Raw genomic sequence first — 17,547 nt, 5'->3', positions numbered from 1 at the left:
CCAATTTGACCTCTCCATCATAGTCTCTGTTTTATCAAATTCCCTCCTCATTTTAAATCAAAGCAAGTCCTTCTGTTTACTTTCCACTTACACTACCGACTACAAATGTCTATCAGGTGTACTTATACCTAGATTATTTATGCTGGTCCTGTAACGCATTTCACATTACCATATGCATCAAAGATGCTTCCCAGAGCAAAACTCTTTTCCATTTTATTACATCTACTCAATTTTGCAAGCCCCAACTCCTCCCAGTTGTCATTTCCACAATAGTGCCAGAGAGGACACACTGATTGTATGAAAATTTTACAGGCTGCCTCTCTGTCTAGTCCATTTGTTTAGTTAATCAGTTCATTTTTTCTGCTAGTCCCTGTTAATCATCACCCACTCCACATTCTTCTGTATTTGAGAATTTCTACAGGCTCCTCCTCCTTTAATTTAAATTCAGTTCCTTTCAGTCATGAGTTTTTCTCCATGGACATTTTAATAAGCTGCTCCATGTGCCAAGAAAATGTTTTGAAACATAAGCAGGCAGCATCACCCACATTATTAGAATTTAGGAATCATTGCTGATTTATCTGCGCCTAAGTAATGGGCAAAGATGACAAAGGTAGATTGCAGCTAACCTGTTACAATTACTTTACCTGTTAGATTACACGAATCTGTCATAGTGACAACCAGTAACAATGTAACTTTCAGCAAATCCCTGTTCCTCACTAGACCTCAGTTTCCCTGTATATCTGTAAGGGAATGGGGGAGGGGCTAGAGGACTTGTTATCCTTATTTGTAGGTACTACCTAAACAGTGTCAATTGCATGACATAAAACATACATAGTTTTTTTTCCTACTGACCATCTGTTTATTACATAATTATTCAATGGCGACAGAAGAGACTTTATAAAATTCTGACTGGAAGAATCAGAACATAGAGCAATGGGATGGTTTTTGGCGGGTGTTCTAATTTTTGAGTTTGATTTCAAAGGAAGTATCTCAAGGGTTAGGACATATCTTCTTCCTGAGGTAGCTATAAGAGAGGCAGTGAAAGCTGATAAGGAGGACTTGCTCCTCAGATTCAGCCACCAAGTCTTCGTACCACACTCTGGCTCATGAATAGGACATCTCCCAGGCCAAATACTTAAGAAGGGACTGAGCATCTCTTTTCATGCTATTGAGAGATGCCATGCATACTTGATTGAAAAGTAAATCAAGATTGTCTTTAAAATAAACTATTTTCAAATCTAAAAAGTTGCAACTTGAACGACAGAAATATGAATATACATGGGGGTAATTAAAATGGGCTATTTAAAATTATTTTTGTCCAGAAAAATTTGGGATATCTGGTCACTGCATGAGTCCCATCTCTTTCCATAAACTCCACCCCCTGGAATGTGTCTGTAGACATCCTAAGAAGCAACCCCGAATAGAGGGACCTTAGGACTAATCACGTTTGGTAGGGACAATCTGCTTTCCTGTTCATACCTGGAGGGAGAAAAAAAATTAGACCTAAATGGACTGATGCAGAATTAAATACTTTACACATTTACAATATAAACAATGACACCTTGTTAGTGATCTATGTGACATATTTAACCATGCTATTTTTCTAGAAGTGTATTAGTGAATTCACCTGGCTTTTGGGGAATGCTGTTAACCACAGAGGCTGGTTGGAGAGGATTTCTATTTTGATGCACCTTTACTAAAAAGGCTTGAATTTAGACGTATCTAGAGAGTGCCACCTTGTGGACAAAAGGCAGTAAAGGTGGGGGAGTAAAGCTTATACACAGGACATATAAATCTACTATTTGCATGTGATTGCTGTCATTATATTAAGCTTGACAATCCAAATATTTCTTCAGTCATACCCAGAGATCAAAGTCTAAAAGAAAGTGGTGCAGACTGACCTAAAGACTAAAGAGAAACCATTGTTTTCCCTGTTTCAATATCATTATGTAAGGAAAAATATAGTGCATTACGTAAAAGAGGAAACACATATGTCTACGTTTATATAAAATGTCACTTTGGTAGCATTCATAAAATACAAAGAGACAAAAAAGTCAGCAAATCTTACTTAAGATAGAAATACTAGATGCACCTTCTACCTTGACATTTTGGTTAGTCAGCCCACTAGCCCTCCCTCAGTCCCACATAATTATTAATCCTCATGTACATGGATTTTAAAACTCAGCAGACACACGGAATTCTTTTTATTGAGGACAAACGTAGTTACAGAAAAAAAATACAGTACTGCTGCCGGTTTCCACTGGTGGCACCCTCTCCTTCGAACATCATGTTAACATGATGCCGTTCTAAAAGCTAAGAAGGGAACACATCTCAATTCTGGGGAATACCTGGTTTGATCCAGATTTTTATAATATGTAAACACCGTAGTGGTTTCCATTCTAGAATGATAAGCTGGAAAGAAATCAAATAAAATCAAACCCTTCCAAATAAATATTAACCTCATTGTTGCTATCCATAACTGTTTATATTTGTCTCATTTGTATATCTTAAATTCAAGAGGATTTGGATACAAGGATGTTTTAATCATTATTATAAAGAAATCAATTTTTCCTGGTTTACCAACTCTTTTATGAACTGTGATTAAAAGGATCATGAATAAGTCATGATCGGAACTCTATTCCAACCCCAGATAAAAATATCTGGAGATGTATTTGGCTAATTTGTCTCATAAAAAAAACTGTCTTAGTTCTCTGTCTTTGAATGTCCACACTTGTATCCTTTCCTGCCAGATACCTTAACACCAAACCACAGGACATCCATGTCTCTCCTTGTCCTGGCCAAGTCCCAGAGGAACATGTCACAAAGGAGAGAGCCAGAGAAGGTAGTTTTGTTAGAAAACACTTTCCAGTGCCCTTGCTAGCTCCCCTTTGTTTCTTCCCATCTCTTCCATGAAGTTACCCCTGACTTCTTCAGCCCTCATCCACCTCCCGCCCCTTAAATTTCTATAAATCTTCACCACACAATTAAACCCTTAATTATATAAGGTTATGTTTCATCCTCTAATTGTTTTACAAGTGTTCATCTTGATTCCTCACTATATGGTGAGAAACTTGGGAACAGGGAAGATATATTTTATTTTTTCTAGGTCCTGCACAGCATCCATCACAGGACTGAACACAGATGGTGCTCTACAAATATTTTAAAATAGAATGAATTTGGAGTGTGGTAGGGTGTTGGCCTTGTCTTGTTTAATATTTGGGAAAATGACATAGAAGACCTGAAAAAATGCCTTTGAAGTTTGCAGGTATCTCTCAGGAATAAGAGCTCATAGTCTAGTCTAGTTGGGGAGACAGCTATGCATGCAACTGAATTACCACGCATAGTCAAATATTAGAGAGATGAAAAAATACTTGGGGGGAACTTAGGATGGAAGAACTGCCTGCCTGGGATGAGTCAGTAAATACTTAAGAGAGGACATTTGAGCTTGGAGAAAAGGGCATTCTGAACATAGGTGGCACGTGCAAAGCAACAGAATAGAGAATGATCCAGAATTATTTGAAGAATAGTATACTCAGATGGCAGAAATATAGGTGGGTAGGTGGGCTTCGAAATATGCTACTGCAGGTGAGGTAAATTAAATTCAGATTGTAAAGTACCTTATTTACCTTGCAAGATGGCTAGAATTCAACCCATGGATTCTTTCAATCTCAGCATTTTTCTCTTTTCTATTTCCTATGCCACCACTCTAAAATTCCTTTTTCTGTCTTGAATGAAATATTGAAATGACCGCTTAATTGGTCTCCCCATCCCCAGATTTTTTTCTATATAAGTCATACCTCCACTCAGTTGAACAATATCAAGCCACTTGTGGTTTTTTAGTTCCTACCAAATTGAGAATAACCTCTCTGGCAATAAGTGCTCTCTGCAATAGGACGATGACCTAAATATCCTGCATCATCTACACTACTATGAGATAGTCAAATCCAATTTCCCCTGGCTCCCAGAGATATTTCCATTTTGGGAAATTATCCATGCTTTCCAATTACTCAAGCTTTTCATCTTGCTTCAAGTGTCTTACTATCTGCTTACCAAATTCTACCTCTGTCAAGTCCCATCTTGAGTGATAAATCCTACGTAAATTATCCTCAGAAACCCACTAAACCCAGATTTCTATCTCCTTTGAATCTCGCAAGCCTTCATTTCTAAGTATGACAACTTGACATACATCTTCTGTCCTATATTAGTTATTTGTGTTCTTGTCTTCACGTGATCACCTTATCAATCTCACCTTGTTCTCTCCTTGAAAGAAAAGATGTTGATTATAGTCATCTTTGCAGATCCTAAAGCAGTTGTCATAGTACCTTGCTGATACCAGTTTTTAGCACTGTACAATTTTTGTTTGCTTGTTTTTGCTCTTGGTCATGGTGTGATGTGCACTGTGCTGACACTGAGGATATATTGCAGGATCAACACCATATCCTCCACAGAGCCCACAATCTAGCGAGAGCTTGTCATGTATACACATAATAAAATAAGGTGAAGAATGAACTGGTGGGGCTGATGGAATTGCTAAGCATGAGTTCATTATGGAAGTAGCAAGATTCTACCATCCAGATTGAAATACTGTGGTCTGGTATAGACTTTGAGACTTACTTCACAGTCCGGTCAGTGGATTAAAACGATTTCCTAGGAAATCACATGTGAAGGTGTATATTTGATGGAAGGGGTTGAGGGCCATCCTAGAAGTCCAGGGGTGGCTAGGTCCAGTGACAATCCTTCCCAGTGTCTATAGGGTGAAAAAAGGGTCAATGGAGCCCTCTTTAAGAAGTGAGCAGTAACTGATTTTCTTTACGGTTATAAAGAAGCACATATTTCTTGTAGAAAATTTGGAAAATAGAGAAATATATCAATACAGAATTTTTAAAATCATTGTGATTATATTATTTGAGATTATACCACATGGTACCGTTTGAATCCTGTCTTTTCAGCTAACAAAATGTTGGAATGATTTCTCCATGTCATTAAACAGTCTTTAAAAATAATAGCTGCATAGTAGTATACTTTATGTACCATAACTTACTTAACCAACTGAGTGGGACCACTTTTAAATACTTCTGGGTGTGCAAAAAGGGGTAAACAATCGGTTGTATTTTCTAAATTGTATTAAATGGAAAGCGGTTGTTAGGGGAAAGCTACCATGACTATGGCTACTTAGTCCCATCCCAAATTGACCTCAAGATGATTTAGTATTAATGGAGAATACTGTACAAAAGTTTTTTATTTTATATTTTGGAAATATCACCGAAGGAAGCAAATAGTGGGATGGGTTGATGGGGTGTGTAGTAAAATAACTTTGTTAGTTCTATTCTTCTTCTGTCGTGAAATAACTGTTACCTTCAAAGGCAAATAGCTCAGAGCAGAGACTTCCCTGAGAAGAGCGAGCCCATCTATTTCTGTATTAATCACCAGCTGCTTTACCAAGATGGGCCACAAGTAGGAACGCGAAGGAGCATTTGCCAAGGAAGTGACTGGAAAAGTGAAAATTTATCTTAATGACATAAACCACCCTCCTCCAAGCTCTTCTTTTCCAGAAAAAAAACAAAAAAACAAAAAAAACACCCACACAAGAGGTGTGAGGTAGGCTTTAAGCCACGCATCCCTGGGGTCAGTTTCACAAGCAGTTTCTTTTATCACCGTGAAGATCTTATTTACAAAGTGTATCCGTTAATATCCACTTTGAATAATCAGTGTGGAGCTTGTAAGCTAATAATAATAACAACAACAACATTACCCTTAAAAACGATGAGGGAAACAGTAATTAATATACTTCTCCAGAGACTGCCAGGAGAAGCTTGTTTCTGTGGAATGAAATGTCAATTCTACCTGCATGTGGACGCTAAGGAAGCATATTTTTAGGTGGAAGAGGTCAAGAAAAATCTAAAGATAGACACAACCTCAAATTTATCCTAATAATGGATTTTATGATTCCTTTAAAGTCCTAAGATGTAATCCTATATGTCAGATAAAGGTGTATAGGTCTATATATATGTAGATGTATAGACATGACCATATGCACAAACATTAAATTGAGTACCTAGCCACAAGCCAAAAAAACTGTATTAAGTGCTTAATGTACCTTGTATCATTTAATTCAGCAACCCAAGGGAACTATTATATCCTTCATTCTCTGATGAAAAAAATGAATCGTGAATTTGCTACTGACTTACACCTAGCCTAGCTAAAGCTAAAGACCATGTCATCCTCACAGTAATAGTGTTATTGCTGCTATTGCTACGGGTAATAGTATTGATGCTATATTTACCCTATTTGTGGTATCACAATTTATTTCATACTTAGCATCTATTTGTTGAGTGTTTGCATTATGCATTAAGCTAAGCTACTGACATATGCTATCTTTCTAAAATTCTGCTGTGCCCCTAAGACTCAAGTGAAGTACATATTTCTTGTTTGTTTGATTGTTTTTCTTTTCTGGGGGAAACTTTCCCTTCCCTATCCCACGACGTTCTTGTGGGGCTGCCAATCAAAGGGAGTTGCTCCCCTTGATACAAGGACAGGCACGAGACCCAAACTAGCACAATGAGCTTCTCTCTCTCAGAAATTTGAACAACGTATACAGAGAGATGGCATAGAGTTGGAGCCAAGTCATCTGTTCAGAAATACCCAGCTCTACTGTGGTTCTTGTTTTTCCCAACAGTGTTCAGCTGCTTAGTTCTTCCTTTGACTCCATGAACTACAGTAAATGTATCTTTTATTGCATCCTTTCAATAAAATTCTTCTTCAAACGTTAGCCACTTGGAATTGGGAGACTGAGATTGACATAGATACACTAATATGTATAAAATAGATAACTAATAAAGAAAGAAAGAAAGAGAGGAAGCAAAGCCTCTGGGGGGAGAAAAAAAACGTAAGTTAGTCACTTGGATTCTGCTTCTTATGTTCAAACTACTACCCTCCAATTCACTGATGAGGCCACTGAGGTTCAGAGATAAAACCATGATAGAGAACAACCACAGAAGCTCACCCAACTAGTAATTAGGATCTCAACACACCCAGAGAGCGTCCCTTGAGATTTCTGCCTCTTGGGCTGAACTGGCAGTGAGGAACAGTCTGTTAAGGATGTGCAGAAGCTCAAGCTATCCCTCTCAGAGGCAAATTTTCCCTCCAAGCCTTTGTCTTGGAAAGAAACAGTGCTTTGCTTCCTGTGTGAAACTCTGTTTCTATAGGAATACACATACCCTTTTGTGCTACACTGATCCCTAGTGAAATAGACCACGTCTCCACGTGTTTGCCTTTTATGTGTGTATATTTCAAATACAGTGTCTGTCTAATGTCCACATAGAGGGCTTGGCACAGCCTGAAGCTTCCCAGGCCTCATTAGGAGACCTGTTCACAATACACAGTTCTTGCTTAAACAGAGAAGGCAGGCTCATGCCTTCTCTTCTCTTCGCTCATTTCTCTCCTGGGAAGTAGCAAATAGCTTGTTCCTCCACAGGGCTCTACATGAGTTCTGACTCTTCTATGTGATTTTCCTCCATAGAGTGGTTAACTGGAGTCAGAAACAAAAGCAGATGAGTTGGACCTGTCGTACAATGAATTGTGCTCTCAGACAACCTCATTACTTTAATTACCTAAAAAATATAAATAGTTTGTCCAGGTAGGAATTTCATTCCTCAGCCTACATGACAGCAGTGGCTGGGAAAGATGGTTCCAAATTCTCCTGCTGATAGATTTGCCCTAAAAGTTTTTGTTTGTTTGTTTTGTTTTGTTTTGTTTCTGCAAGTAGTGCCATTGACTTTTATGTGTACAGACAATATGTCCTTGAAAGTGGCTGAGGGGCTGGTTTTGGGCACCCACAGGATTAGGATAGGAAATGGGATTGAATATTTATTACAAGCCCACTATGTGCCATTCTTCCATTCAATGAATGGTTATTATGTAGCTACTTCATGCCAGGCACTGTTCTAGGCACCAGAAATACAACAGCAGAAAGACACTCAAAGCCCTTGCTCTCATGACGCTTATGTTCTAGTTAGGGTTGGAGGAACAGGAGAATATAATAATCAAATACACAGACACACTTTATCTAGATGTTTAGGGAGAGAGAAATGTGAAGATCTAGGGAAAGACCATTCCAGGGAGATAAAAGAGGTTGTAAAAATGGCCCCAAAGTGGGAGCCAGCTTTGCATGTTCAAGGCTGGCAAGTAAGGTGGTCTGAGCAGGTAAACAAGCATATTTGACAGCTTAGTTCTGCCCCTTACTAGCTGTGTGAACTTAGAAAAACCACTTCACACCTCTTACCTTCTGTTTCTACATCATTATCTGTGGTTACTAATGCTCTCCTTACAAGGTTTGTAAAGTTAAATTGCAGGACATATATCGACAACTTAATGCTTAATATAAAGATCTTCATGCTTAATATAAAGATCAACTTAATATAAAGAACAAAATAAATGATATTAGCTGTCTCTGACTTTGGTGTTATTAATTTGTAATATCTTCCCTTGTCTTCCATAATATCCTATACTCCAAAGTAAATCATTAGTCTCTAAATATACTACTTTTCCTGAGATACCATCCCTCAACCTGAGTGTCCTACAATAACACTCCTACCATCTACCATCACCCTGCCATCTTTTCCATCAGCCTGCCCTAGAGCGCCATCATTCTGGATATCTCTTAAATGACACTCATCTGATCATGCCAGTTAATGGTGTGTGTGTGTGTGTGTGTGTGTGTGTGTGTGTGTGTGTGTGTGTGTGTGTGTGTGTGTATAAAAAATCTCAACTTAAATTGACATTGTCTTCACCAGCATTGAGCTACATCAGGGTATATCTCAAGGTTTTCTAGGTTTGGTGCTCCCAAGGTTTTTTCGGCATGGGACTATGTCAGGAAAGTAACACCCACTTCATGTAAACAGCAGGATTTTAATATAGAAAACTAGTTGCAAAGATATGGGAAGAGCTAAAATACCAAACAGTAGGCAGCTCAGAAATTAGTAAATTCAACAGCACCATCACCCTTAGGCTGTGGGGATAAAGGGAGGAAACATCGCTAGAGTCCAAGGACTGGCTATGTTATCTTGAGGGGGCAGAAATGATGGAGGTTGGGCCAAAGAGAGGAAAGAAGTCCAGCAATGGTGGGGTGCAGCCCTGCCAGGAACAGTGCCAATAAACACACAGAGAGTGAAAAATAAGGCAGGTTCTTTTCTCCTCCCTGTAAGATCTTGTGTTTGCCACTGGCTAAACCTAGCTGGAAGCCAGAAGGAAAGGGAGTCTGGAAAATACAGTTTGCAGAGGTCAATCGTTTATAATATGCAGTGGAGCAGGGGGTGGGCAGGACATGTATCTGAGCATAAACAAGCCGAATGAACACCATGGGAACAGACGCCAGGGATGCCACACCTACACTGTACATCACAACCTGATTACTCAGCTACGGCATTTACGCAGCTCACATAGGCACCTTGGGAGGTGAATAGATACCTAGGAGACAATTCTGCCTCAAACCAGAGTCATTCCTGCCCGAGGGGAGGGATAATTCATGAGCAGTGCACGTTGCTAGACACTCAGCTTCTCCTTCCAGCCTGAGCTGAGCACCAGGATATAAGCTTGAGCCTTAGGAAGGGCAGTCTGCTAACCAAACCTAAAACAGCTGATTAATTAAAATCTGTAACGTATAAGGAGTCCCAAGCAGCACTGCTGTAGGTTATAATTCCACAGTATGACACAAAGGTACATTCAAGACATCATTTCCATGTTAGCAGAAAAAAGTGATTTGGGCATAATAAGTACTAATCACTCTTGTAGTAACAGAAATGGCTGCTTTCTATAGATACCTTAATGCTCTAGACCTTGACTGCTAGACACCCCAGTGTGGGTGTCAGCAGCAGCACAAGCAGTTTTATTAGGTTCAAGCTGTAATGCCCACATCATTACATGAACCAGAACCTGAATGTCACATTGCCACACTGAACTGGATTAAGAAAGAAAAAAAGGGTAGAAATACTAAGGTAGCTGATAGAACTACTCATGAGCCTATAATACATATTATTATAAATGTTAGCATGTATATATGCATGATATACAAATATGAATTTTTTTTTTTTTTTTTTTTTTTTTTTGCGGTACGCGGGCCTCTCACTATTGTGGCCTCTCCCGTTGCGGAGCACAGGCTCCGGACGCGCAGGCTCAGCAGCCATGGCTCACGGGCCCAGCCGCTCCGCGGCATGTGGGATCTTCCCAGACCGGGGCACGAACCCATGGCCCCTGCATCGGCAGGCGGACCCTCAACCACTGCGCCACCAGGGAAGCCCACAAATATGAATTTTATATAGTTATCTTTATTGTATTTAAGACACTATGGCTTCAAATTCACATCCCAATTTCAGAGATGCTAAAATAGGAAAAGAACGCATCTCAGAGCTATCGAAACACAGTCCACATCATTATGCATATAATTATAATAAATGACTATTGAGGAGTTATTTTATATCAGGCACTATTCTAGGTGTCTTTACATTAATTGATCTTTATAACAAATCTGGAGAGAGAGGGTATGTACTTTGTTAATTTTCATTGTGCAGATGACGAAATCGAGGTTAAGGAACTTGTCCAAGGTTACAAATCTATTAAGTTGGGTAGACAGGACTCAAACTCAAAACTCATGTTCGTTTCCATGTGTTTACAGTGCTTCCATGTGAGATACTTCTTGAGAACTTCCAAAAACTGTTGGTCTGGGAAAGACTTTAAAGAGAGGATAATATTATCCTCTGAAAATAGTAGGTAGGAGACAGAGCTACTTAGGCTTTTTGTTTTGTTGTTGAGAATCAATAGATACATCTATCATTCATGAGCACACACACACACACCACATATACACTTAATGATGTGCACAAGGAAAGCTGGACTACATGTAGGCGTTTCAACATAATGACACCTGTATGTTGCTGGTAGGCTTCAACTATGTATGTCTCATCACTATATACCCCAAAACACTTAACAGTGACCTGCATGTGAGTAACCAATGAGTGTTTTCTCAGAGACTAAATAAATTTCAAAAATTAAGCTGTTATGTGGGTGGGGGGAATGTTGTGGTTGCAATGATGCTGGGCACAGAGGCTCTCAGAGACTGTTCCGAGCTGGATCAGAATTTAGCTAATCGATGTAATACAGGTAAAGCAGAATGAGATGACAATTGGAGGGTCAGATCGTTTTTTAATTATACTGGGGTGCTTACAGAAAGGGGGTTGTGTCATACCTTTTTCACTAGCTAAAATGATAAAATATTGATTCAGAATTCACAATTAATCCTTATAAGCAGACTAGGTTTTTAATAATTCAGTCACATCTCTCAGTGGTCTTGTTTGATCCCTCTTCATGGCTGAGCAGAAAATGCTTGCTGAAAAGATGGGGACCATTTCTACCTTAGCATCAGTTCAAATTTCTGTAATTACACATCATGGTAAATGTTAACGCTAAGTACTTAGCTTCATTCCCAAAACACTTTCTAAAGGAGAAGTGCAGTCCATTCTTTTCCTTCCAAGCCCACCTGAAACCTGTTTTCTTTTGTACATTCATTGAATGCATTCTTGTTTTGACTTCTAATTAGCTCTGAAGCTCTTTGACTTACAAAAGACACTATAGCTCTGAAGATGGAGACACAAAATGACAGGTGGATAGTCCCTTAAAGGGTCACAAATCAGGTGAATAGAAACTTGAAGCCCTGTCTGTCATCAATCTGCTTTGAGAACATATGGCTCCCTAGTTGACCTCAGTTACCTAATTTGGAAAATGGAGGATCCCTCAAGGCCTCTTTTGACTTAAATAAATAACTCACTTGAACTTAAGTCCCATTATCCTTTTGAGTTCAGGCACTGTGGTTCAAATACATTCTGTAGAGTGTAATAGAGACAGCATCTTAATCAATAAAAAGAATCTCTTATTTCCATAGAAGAGATGCCAGATGTGAGGTCCCTCAATTGCTAAAGATTTAAGGGTTTCTGGGATCTGGTGTTTGGTCTGCCTCAAAAATAAATAAATTCTCATTTAAGCTATGTGCTCAGTATATTCTGATGATATAATCCAATCATTTCAAACACATGCATGTTAAATTTTTATTTTGTTTTTATAGTCTACATGTCTTAGTTGGCAGTCATCTTGGATGCATAGAATAAGAACACAGATCATCATATAATCCCTGATGTTTACAATCCCTATCCAAGAGTGTCAATTATTGATATATAGATGTAATCTTGAAGGTAAGGAGAGGTATAAGTTTCAAATGAGGTTTTAAAATACAGGAGTTTAAAAAATACTTTAGATCAAGCAGATAGGATCGTCTGGCTCTGTCCCCTAACCTTCTCTAAACTTACACAATTTCTTCTCTTCCTTCCCCTAATAATATTATTTGCTCTCACTCTTTGAGAACAAATAAATTCTCATAAGTTGAGGTTTACCTTTAATAATGTCACACTCTTACAGGATGACAATCTACATTCTTACTCTCTCCCTTCCTCATATCCACTAAATTCACCAATAGGTCTAACTTTTTTGGTCTTCTTTTCTTATATATATGCAAATATGTATCTATCTTGCTATAAGTCTCCTCAAATGCTTTGTAGGGGAAAAAAGTTTCCGATGTGCTCTGAGCCATTTCCTTAGGTAAACTATAGCTGCAAGGGATGTACTTACAGAAAAGCCAACTGGAAAAAGTTTCAGAGATAGTAATTATGTTTATCAACTTCCTTGATAAATAACAATGCTTTTAAATAGTCACCTTGCATACATCACATTTAAAATACGAGGGAACTTTTCATCAACTTGTGACATGAGAAACCATAATTATTATCCTATTACTCATGCAAAAAGAATGATATCAACTTTCCCAATTGCGGTGGGAGGCAGGGGCTACTTAGTCATCCAAGCAGATCTAGAGGCTAGGATTTTAACTCTTGGTCTTGTATTTGATCCCTAGTTCAGCTCTTCCCAACCTGTGTTCCACAGGAGATAATATTCTGTAATATCTCCCTCTTGGAGAGTTATTACAAGACATAAACTTGCTTAAAATCTTGTAACCCAGATTTCTCATGAATCCTATCGCACTCCTACCCACCCAGAACTACCCCTCAACTCCAGAACACCTAGTAAAATCTTGCAGAAATATTAGTGTGTTGGGAATACAATCGGAGGAAGTCACATTAGACCATCACCAGAGCACTATAGGATGTTAACGGTAGTCCTGACAGTTTTCCAGGTACCAACCTGCCTCACTGTCCTGGATTCAAGTCTTACTTCTGCTATATACAAGCTTGGTCAACTCATTCTGGTATATTACTTAAATTCTCAAAACCTGCTTCTTCATTAGTAAAAAGAGGATAATAAAAATCTTTTGTGCTGGTTTTGAAAATTAAATGAAAGAATATTATATGATGCCTGAGTAATAACTCAATTAGCAATTATCTTTGCTGTTGCTACTACTATCATTATCATTTTCATCTGCTGCTGGCCTCTGACGTAAGGACATGGTCATGTAGGAATTTCTGCCCTCTACTGGAATTATTAGAGCCTGTTTTACCTCCTATGACAAATGAAGGTCATTGATCGTTTCACAAAACCTCTCAAATTCTTGTCAGCCCTTACCCAATACTGGACCTCTCAGAAGGTGATACACTGGCCTTGCAAATGGTAAAAGATGGATAATTAGCCATTCTCTTAAGTCATCCAGACCATCATACTAGTCACTTTAATGTCGGGTGATAAAATTTGTAATTCTTATGAGGCTTACCCTGCAGATCCTAATGATAAAATATGCCATAGAAAGGCAGTGGATAACTGGAAGAAGTGCTACTTGAATTTTGAAATATGACCCTAACAGACCCAGCTCAATCCCACAAGCCATGCTTCATGTGTCAGAATCAAAGAGAATGGGACAACAACAAAACATCCACAGGAAAATGTCCCTTTTCCCTCCCACTCTCCTCTCCCTTACTTATGGGATGAGACTCTCTTGAAGTAGACTCACACATACTTGGTCAAAGTATATCACTGCATATTGGGCAAAACAGAGTGCATATCTAAGGACTTAATTATGAAAGTCGTTTTTCTCCTAATGGACAGACTATCACCAGGTCAAATCAGGTTTTATGACTATGGGATAAAGTAAAGGCTTAAGACCACTTATTTGAATTTTCCTGGTATTTTCACTTTTGACATCACAGACCTTCTTTTTTTTTCCCCAAAGTGTGTGTGTGTGTGTGTGTGTGTGTGTGTGTGTGTGTGTGTGTGTGTATGTATAAAACTTCTCTGCTCACAATTTGTCAACCATCACCACATTACTTTGTCCTGTTTCCTTTCTCCATATCAGCTGGGGATTTAAACTTGCCTTACTGATTCTCTTATCATGCAATTCAGAAGCAAAACATATTAGCAAAGTTAAAGTACATACTGCAGGTGAATTAGAAAAAAGAAGTGACTAACGTGCTAATCCAAATTCTTTTCTGTTGGTGGAAAAAAATTGTTTTCCTTACCTTTTCTTCTCATAACAGCTGCTAGGCGTCTGTGATTCTAACAGAGGATTAAAATGCTGGTGACTTCCTTTTAAAACACATCGTGACTTGGAGCCTGGTAATAGAAGATTTTCGTGATTTCAGATTTTTTTGAATTGACAAAAACAAATGTCTCTATTTGAGTTTATTTTTCAACTATTAAGAGTCTCTGAAACTGAGTTCTCCTTTGTGTGGGCTAACACAAAGGAGCTCAAGACAGTTCCTAAAAACAAGACGCCCCGGGCTTCCCTGGTGGCACAGTGGTTGAGAGTCCGCCTGCCAATGCAGGGAGCATGGGTTCGTGCCCCGGTCGGGAAGGATCCCACATGCCGCGGAGCGGCTGGGCCCGTGAGCCATGGCCGCTGAGCCTGTGCATCTGGAGCCTGTGCTCCGCAATGGGAGAGGCCACAGCAGTGAGAGGCCTGCGTACCGCAAAAAAGCCCAAGATGCCCCAAAACCTAACTCAACCAACCCACCTGCTAGCAAAGAGATTGTCTTTCTAGAAGAAACCCACTCCTCCTCTTGTCTTCCTAGAAGAAACCCACTCCTCCTCTTGCTCTTGGGTTGGCTTTTAACTCCTAGGTCCTGATTGCTTAAGGCAATGATTCACAATTAAGTCTCCACATTAGGAACACCTGGCTTCTCCCCAGATTAATTCAATCAGATCTAGTCTAGCTCATTGTTCAAAGTGAGGCCCATGAACCAGGAGCATGGGCGTCACCTAAGAATTTATCAGAAATGCAAAACCTCAAGCCCCATCTCAGACATACCAAATCAGAATCTGCATTTTAACAAGACTCCCAGCGATTTGTACACTTATTTATTTGTTTGTTGGTTTATTTAGGGCCGTGCCGTGCAGCAGGTGAGAACTTAGTTCCCCGACCAGGGATCAAACCTGTGCACCCTGCAGTAGAAGCACAGAGTCTTAACCACTGGACTGCCAGGGAAGTCCCTGTACACACATTTAAAACAATACTGATTCTTGGGTTCCGTCATCGGAGATTCTTATTTAATTGCTTTGAGATGAGGCTTGGGCAGCAGTACTCAGAGTGTGGTCCCTGGACTAGCATTATAATCATCACCTGGGGGAGTCTTAAAGATACAAATCACTGGGCCCCAGGCCTATTGAATCAGAAAGAATGGGAGTGGGGTCCACCAATCTGTGTTTTAACAGGTATTACAGATGACTCTAATGCATGCTAAAGATCAAAAACCCTTGTTCAGGAGGATAGACCAAATTTATCAGTATACTCATAGTATATTTCCCACATATTATGGGTCAGGGATGGGCTTATAACCCAGACTTACACAATGAGAACATTATGCATGTTACGTTAATCTCATGCATGAGATTTAACATGGTATAATTAATTGAAGCCAAGCGTCCTCTTGCTTAATATGAACAAAGATGAATGTAACTCAAAATCCATGCCAGCTTAGAGCCAACATGAGTGAAGCCAGATTGGAAAATGAAACTGTATCCCTGGTGACAGGGGAATGTGAACTTCTGGGTCTTAACCACTCCTGAAGCATGCCCTCACGATTTCTGTTTATATAAGCTAATGACTTCCCTTAAAGGTAAACTGGTTTTAGTTGGATTCCATCCTGTCTGAAGCATAGAAAATCCTAATGTTAAGGCATTTTCCACATCCAATGGAAAAATTAAAGAGGGCAATACCTCTGAAGAGAGATTGTGAAACCTATATTTTGAAACCTCTAGTGAGCATAAATTCACCTACTTCAATGACGATCCACTCCAACTTATAAGATGATTATTAGAAATGCCCTTTTCTATTGAACTGAACTCTGAAAAAGTTTCATTTTATGACTCAAAACACTTGATTTCCTCTATCATGTACGTCACAACCTTTTAAACATTTGAAGGCATGTCTGGTGCTTCCCACAAATCTTCCCTTCTTTAAATAAACATCCAGATTTCTTTTCCATCTTAACATGATTTTGAGTGCCCTAGCCATCCTAATAGCCTGCCCCTACATACCTGGAGCTTCATCAATTTCTCTTATTAACTAGTACCTCACAGACAGATGCTGTATTACAAGTATGATCTGACCCATGCAGAGAACACAGTAAATGTTCTTTTCTCTGGAACACTAAATTGAACTATGCATAAAAGTCTACTCTGCAAGTTGCTGCCAAACAATATTTGTGAGGCAGTGATTCTCAGCTGAGTAGGAGAGAGGTTACCAAAACCTTCTGGGGAAACTTTTTTTTTTTTCCCCAAATGTTATATAACTCCCTCACCCCTCACAATTACTGTTCTTTGACTAAAAACTAAAGAAGTTTCAATCTGTTTTATAACCTAGATCTGACACAATCACTCTTCTGATCTAATTGCTTCATTGATTCATTCACTCTGTAATTATCTGCAACTTCTTAGCATGTTAATTCAAACTTCCCTTCTCTATGTATTCTTATTCTACTTTACGAAAGTTTAGTTTCTGCCTTTGTAATATGTGGATAGGAGTACCCTTATCTAAGGATGGTGCAAAGATTAACTGAGATATATTATACATAATATACACAGATAAATTTTGGTGTCTGGAATATATTCAGTGCTCAATAAATCTAAGCTTAAAAATAATGGCATACAGGGCTTTCATGAGCTTGTTTATATGTACCTTCCCAACCTCATGTGCTTTCAGCTCTTGTATCCTAAATTCCAACCATTCTCAATAATGTATAATTTCTGTAACATGCAGATTTACTCTAAAATACCATAGCTTCCAGCCAAATACACCACCAAAGTCTTCTTTACTTATATTTCTATTCTACAACACAAACTTGCTATGCACTTTTGCTATAGTTTCTGTGGACCAAAAGGTAGTACTTTTACAATGATCAAAATTCAACTTTACCTCATCAGCTAAGGTCCATGATTTCAACATTTATTTTTTTATTATTCTTTTTAATTTTTCCCAACTCCGTCATGTAGTATATTAATTATATATTTTCTGCCATCATTCTTTCAGCCCTAAACACTGATGGAATAAAGTTTCTGATA

At 38.8% G+C, this 17,547-nt stretch overlaps 1 long non-coding RNA gene across 1 annotated transcript in view; it reads right to left on the bottom strand.

Moving 5' to 3' along the window:
• Positions 1 to 17,547, bottom strand: part of LOC307175251 — a 365,273-nt gene that overhangs the window by 61,495 nt on the left and 286,231 nt on the right. Inside the window, exon 3 of the long non-coding RNA XR_013824275.1 lies at positions 14,508 to 14,601. This is a non-coding gene — a long non-coding RNA (uncharacterized lncRNA). The remainder of the gene's footprint in view (positions 1 to 14,507; positions 14,602 to 17,547) is intronic.

This window comes from Stenella coeruleoalba (genome assembly GCF_951394435.1).
Source record: "Stenella coeruleoalba genome assembly, chromosome: 16".
In the NCBI taxonomy this organism is placed as follows: Eukaryota; Metazoa; Chordata; class Mammalia; order Artiodactyla; family Delphinidae; genus Stenella; species Stenella coeruleoalba.
Note: the sequence above shows the minus strand (reverse complement) of the source record. Positions and strands in the feature narration are given on the sequence as shown.